Source organism: Carlito syrichta, unplaced genomic scaffold, assembly GCF_000164805.1.
Source record: "Carlito syrichta isolate Samal-C Ts95f unplaced genomic scaffold, Tarsius_syrichta-2.0.1 Scaffold304318, whole genome shotgun sequence".
In the NCBI taxonomy this organism is placed as follows: domain Eukaryota; kingdom Metazoa; phylum Chordata; class Mammalia; order Primates; family Tarsiidae; genus Carlito; species Carlito syrichta.
The window spans coordinates 1213503-1219380 of NW_007248414.1; the positions used below are offsets into that span (position 1 = coordinate 1213503).

Sequence of the window (5878 nt, forward strand, 5' to 3'; positions counted from 1 at the left end):
AATCCACTCACCTCAGCCTCCCAAAGCACAGGATTACAGGCTGAGCCACTGAGCTCGGCTTATTTTCAGCATTTTAAAAGCTCTAATGGAAACCGACTCTAGCTGGGCAGCGACTTGGTGACGGTCTTGAAAGGCACAGGGGCCAGGAGGCAAAAGGAGCCCACGGCAGGGGAGGTAAAGACCTGCTTCCGCCTATGTGTGCCGCCGGCAGCCAGTCTGGACACACACGGGAGAGCGGGTGGCCCAGGGCTCTTCTCCCTGCAGGGACCCCCTGGAATGGAAGGGGGATCCTGGTGACCGAGGGAATAGCTGATCTCCTACAGCTTAGGTGGCTGTGGGTGCTGGCAGGTGACATAGTGGTTCTCAATAAATCAGAGTCTGGATGTTTTCGGAAGCATCCTAAGCGAGGCTGAGAACCACTGGCTTAACCTAGAGTGAGAAGGGGTGAGTCTCAGGTATCAGGGGGACAGAAGGCATGGGCAGGGCGTACCTGTTTCCCTTCACAGTTCGCCTGGCCTGGCTGACAAGCCCGACCTTTTTCTCTCTGACTTGTGTTTTCAGAATGCCCACACTCAGTCTAAAAAACATGAATCACAGATGGCGTGGATGCCATGTGAACTCAGTAATCCAGGACACCTTTCAATCAGTTATACATTCTACAGTCAGGCTCACTGGCCGGGCGAGCTCTGGAGGCCTCATCTGACAGAAGAGACAAGGAATGGAACGCCCTACCCGAAAGTAATCATGAGAATGAAAAAGCAAGTGCCCAGCAGACTTCAGCTATTATTTACTACTATTATTATTATCATCTCTAACTCTAGGCCAGGCTTTTTTCCCTGAGTGCTTTCCTATATGCATGACCCGCACAATTCAGGTAACGGCTCTGGAGGGAAGGTCTCATTGCTATCTCTGTCTCATGTGAAGAAAGTGAAGCCTAGGGTGGTTATTTATTTATCATCTGTTTATTATGACCCACTTCCTCCGGGAGAAATGACTAGGGGAAACTTAAGCATGCTGAGCCTGGCCTCGGCTTCCTCCCCTCACTGCCAGGGAACACTTAACACAGTGGCAAATCCAGGAGCCGCTGGTCAGAGGGGATTCAGGTCTTTCCTCGATGAGCACATTCTGGAAATCCCCCACCCCCGACACTTCACACGCCTCAAACTAAACAGTGATTTATTCTTAAGCTAACTCATGTGGCTGGAATACATCCATTCTAGAACAAACAAAAGTAATCCAACCATAAATAAAGAACTCTGGTGCCAGCTGGTGAGATCAGGGACAAACACTACTTTCTGGGTTCTTCCTTTTCCTTTCCCTCCTGATCTCTGGGTTTGACCCTCCGGGGCATCCAGTCTAACATGCACACACCCACACACCCACACACCCAACAGTCCAAACTCCAAACTCCAGCCAGACATGAAATCGGGCAAATCCAAAGGCACAGCCCGTCCTCCTAATTGCTCTATCCCTGGCTCTCCACTGTCCTCGGACTATACTCGCTGCTGTGACTCATTCTTCCTCAATCATTCTTTGTGTTAGAAACTGGGGAATCCTTATCGAAACTGACATAATTCTGACTTTAAGCTAGTTACATAAAAGATATCTAATTACAAACTGGGAGGAGTTCTATTGAAAACAAACTTGAGGAAAGGGTACCTGATTCCAAAATGTGGAATCTGGCCAGATGCAGTGGATTACGCCTGTAATCCCAATTTGGGAAGTGGAGGCAGGAGAAAGCTTGAGTCCAGGAGTTCAAGATCATTCTGGGCAACATAGTGAGACCTCAGCTCTATAAAATATTTTGAAATAAATATATAAAAATTTTAAAAATTACAACCCAAAGAAGCCTAGTTACTAGAGCTTAGCATATAGCAGAAGTTCAGTAAAGACTGTTGGTTTCTCCCCAGCTCTTACCCTTCATCTCTAAAAAATCGGGGACTGCTTTAAATACATTGTACCTCTCCTCTGTTCATTCTAACACCACCCTCAAGAGATCAACAGTGATCAAAGCCCTGCTTGTATCCCAGTGGAATAACTAACATGTGAAAGGAAGGTCAAGTGATCTGTCCTGAGCCACACAGCAATAACTTTAAAAAAACCTCACCATCTCTTATATTCTGAAGCTTCCCAGTTTACAAGTAAAGTAGACAGACAATGTCTTCACCCATTTTCCAGAGAGGGAGGGTGAGACTTCATGCCATCCAGTGACCTACCCAAGTAGAGGTTAAGGTCAAACAGACTTCAGTTCCCATCTTTGGCTCTGCTACTTACTAGTTAGTGACTTTGGGCAAGTTCCTTTATTCTCTGAGCCTCAGTTTCCTCATCTATAAAATGGAGATGGCAAGAGTTGGGAGAAAAGATGCTTATCTGGCCCATACTAGGTGCTAAATACAAATTACTGCTAGACCCCACATACCCTGACTCCTGGCCTGTAAAGTCTTGACCCCAAACAGGCTGCCTCTGTTGTCATTCTAGTGGCTAGAAAGGGATGGGTGTGGGGAAACCTCCAGAGAGAGCAGGTCCTGTCTGGACCTGGGAACAGTCAGGCCTTTTCAAAAAAGAAAGGATTCATTCTCTTCTGTTTCAATCTAGGCAGCAGCCTAAAATTCCCCACTCAATGGGAGCCCAGATCCAGGAAGGAAATGACTTTGGCTGAGATGCCAAACCCAAAGTTAGAAACTGTTGGAGTTACACAACTACATGGAAATTGTGAAACTCCCAGGGGCCGGGCTCATGCCCGTAATCCCAGCACTTTGGGATGTCAGGTCCAGAGGATTGCTTGAGTCCAGGAGTTCGAGATCAGCCTGGGCAATATAGCCAGACATCATCTCTATAAAAAATTTTAAAATGAGCCAGGTGTGGTGACACACATCTGTAATCCCAACTACTCAGGAGGCTGAGGTGGAAGGATCACCTGAGCCCAGGAGGTGGAGGTTGCAGTAAGATGTGATTGTGCCACTGCATTCCAGCCTGGGTGACAGAGTGAGACTCAGACTCAAAAGTAAATATTTTTTCTTTTTAGTTCATGATTAATGTTCTTGTCCAGCTTCTAATATCTAACTCCCTGTGGCAGGGACAAGAGAGAATCTCACCTTACAGATGAGCACACCTGGTTTCCAGCCTCCGTCCTCACAGCTAGAGCCATTTGACCCTCACCAGCTAGAGGCTCAGCCTCCAAATCAGCCTTGGGTGGCAATTAATTCGCTCTAGAGCTCAGCCTTGATTATAGCCAGTTCTCGTTCGACTAGGAGCCACAGCTGGGATACTCAGGCCTCTGCCTCAATCCCTGCTGTTTAGACACCAAGATGTGGACACATAAGGTCTGGAGTACAGCACACAGTCCCCTCCAAAGCCTGGTCATCTGGAATAGTCCCCTGCATGCCAGACTGGGTGACAGAGTAAGACTCCAACTCAAAAAAAAAAGTCCCTCACAGGAGCAGGACTCTCGTCTTTAACCTCAGGGTGACGGTTGTCTCTGGTTCCCAGAATAAGACTCTTTTGATGCTGCATGCTGGCCTGAATACAGAAGCACTGCTCCTATTCCCCTAGGAACTCCATCAGGGGGCTCTCCTGGGATGCCCAGCAATTTCATCATGGTCACCATATACCCAGAGCAGTGATTCCCAAAGCATATTGGTTTCATGGGCTTATTATTATTACTTCCTTGAGGAGGAACAGGGCTGGCATCCATTGGTGTGATCACAGCTTACTGCAGCCTCAAACTCGTGGGCTCCAGTGATGCCCCTGCCTCAGCCGCCCGAGTAGCTGGGACTACAGGTGCACCACTATGTCTGGCTAAGTTTTTTTTTTTTGTAAAGATGAGGTCTCACTACATTGACCAAACTGGTCTCAAACTCCTGGGTTCAAGTAATCCTCCCGCCTTGACCTCCCAAAGTGCTGGGATTATAGGCATGAGATACCACTCCTGACCTCATAGGCATATTAATAAGTAACAGATGAAAAGAAGTTTGATGTTCAAATATAAATGGGAAACAATGGCCTAAATAGGACTCTTTGCTGCAGGATTTATCAGAGCCTTGACATGCTGGTGTGCATTGTGAATCTCGAAAAATAGGGAGCAGTGATAAGGTAGGCAGGATTTCCCAGATTGAGTTATGTATGAGCCCTGTTTGCAGCAGGGTGTCTGCTGGACCATCCTTCTGAGGCACATGGTTGGGGAAATGCTACTGTAGGTTGTGACCTGCCACTGCAGGTCCCCATCCATGCAGTACTTTCTCCACCACAACGATGCATCTTTCAACTACAAACATAGGTAGCATTCCCCCTCCTGTCTTCACCCAGAGTGGGTGTCTTTACCCAAGACTCAGCTCTTCCCTGCAGCTCAGGAGATGTGACAACGTCCATGGAGGACGACTTTGCAACTGGTCCTTGCCAGAAATTGGGAGGTGAAAAGTGGAATGGAGAAAGTAAGAGAAGGCTTCATCTTACAAAGTGGGGTATCCAGGGAGACTGCCTACAGCTGACTGGAGAGGAGCTGGAGGTTGGGTGGGGTGGCTCACACCTGTAATCCCAGCACCTTGGGAGGATGAGGCAAGAGGATTCCCTAAACCCAGGGGTTTGAGACCAGCCTAGGCAACTTGGTGAGACCTTGTCTCTACAATAAATCAAAAAATTAGCCAGGTGTGGCGGTGCAGGTCTGTGATTTCAGTTACTTGGAAGGCTGAGGCAGAAGGATTGATTGAGCCCAGCAGGTCAGGGCTGTGGTGGCCATGAAGGTGTTACTGCACTCCAGCCTGGGTGACAGAGTGAGACTCTGACTCAAACAACAACAAAAAAAGTTGCAGAAGTAGGCTACAGAGGGACTAAAAATAGTGATACAAATGTTTTGGGAGTAAGGCAAAGCGTTTGTATAAACTAGATCCTCTTCTAGGAAGTTGGTAGGTAACATTTGAATTGATAAATATAAAAATAGCAGTACAAGGGTATTTAGAGATGGTACTAATGTGGCAGAGACTGTCTTCTTTTTTTTTTTTTTGAATGGGAGTCTCATTCTGTTGGCCATGTTGGAGTGCAGTGGCATGCACACGGCCACCGCAGCCTCGACTTACTGGGCTTGGGTGATTCTTCCACCTCAGTCTTCCAAGTAGCTGAAACTACAGGTACACGCTACCACACCTGGCTAATTTTTTTGATTTATTATAGAGACAAGGTCTCACCAAGTTGCCCAGGCTGGTCTCCAACCTGTAAGCTCAGTAAGCTCAGTCAATTCTCTCACTTCCACCTCCCAAACTGCTGGGATTACAGACGTGAGCCACAGTGCCCAGCTCAAGACTATCCTCTTACCCTGTCTCCCAACATTCTAGAAGTTTTAGACAGACATGTGGCTGCCTAGTTAAAAATTATATTTCCTAGCCGGGCTCAGTGGCTCAGCCTGTAATCCTGCGCTTTGGAAGGGTAAAGTGAGTGGATTGCCTGAGCCCGCGGGTTCAAGACCCACCTGGGCAACTTGGCAAGATCTCATCTCTACAATAAATCAAAAATTAGCCGGGCTCGGTGGCTCAACCTGTAATCCCACGCCTTTGGGAGGCTGAGGTGAGTGGATTGCCTGAGCCCGCGGGTTCGAGACCCGCCTGGGCAGTGAGGCCTCATCTCTACAATAAATCAAAAAAATCAGCCGGGCGTGGTAGCGCATGCTTGTAATGCCAGCTACTCGGAAGGCTGAGGCGGAAGGATCACTGGAGCCCAGCAGGTCGAGGCTGCGTTGGCCGGGAGTGGCCACTGCACTCCAGTCTGGGCAACCGAGTGAGACTCTAACTCAAAAACAAAACAAAACAAAACAAAACAAAACAATAACAAAATCAAAAAATTAGCCAGGCATGGTAACATGCACCTGTAGTTCCAGCTACCTGGAAGG

General features: G+C 47.9%; 1 protein-coding gene across 1 annotated transcript in view; it reads right to left on the reverse strand.

The window, feature by feature from the left end:
* The window catches only part of IRAK2 (interleukin 1 receptor associated kinase 2), a 78731-nt gene that overhangs the window by 51847 nt on the left and 21006 nt on the right, over positions 1-5878 (reverse strand). The gene's annotated exons all lie outside the window — the stretch shown is intronic.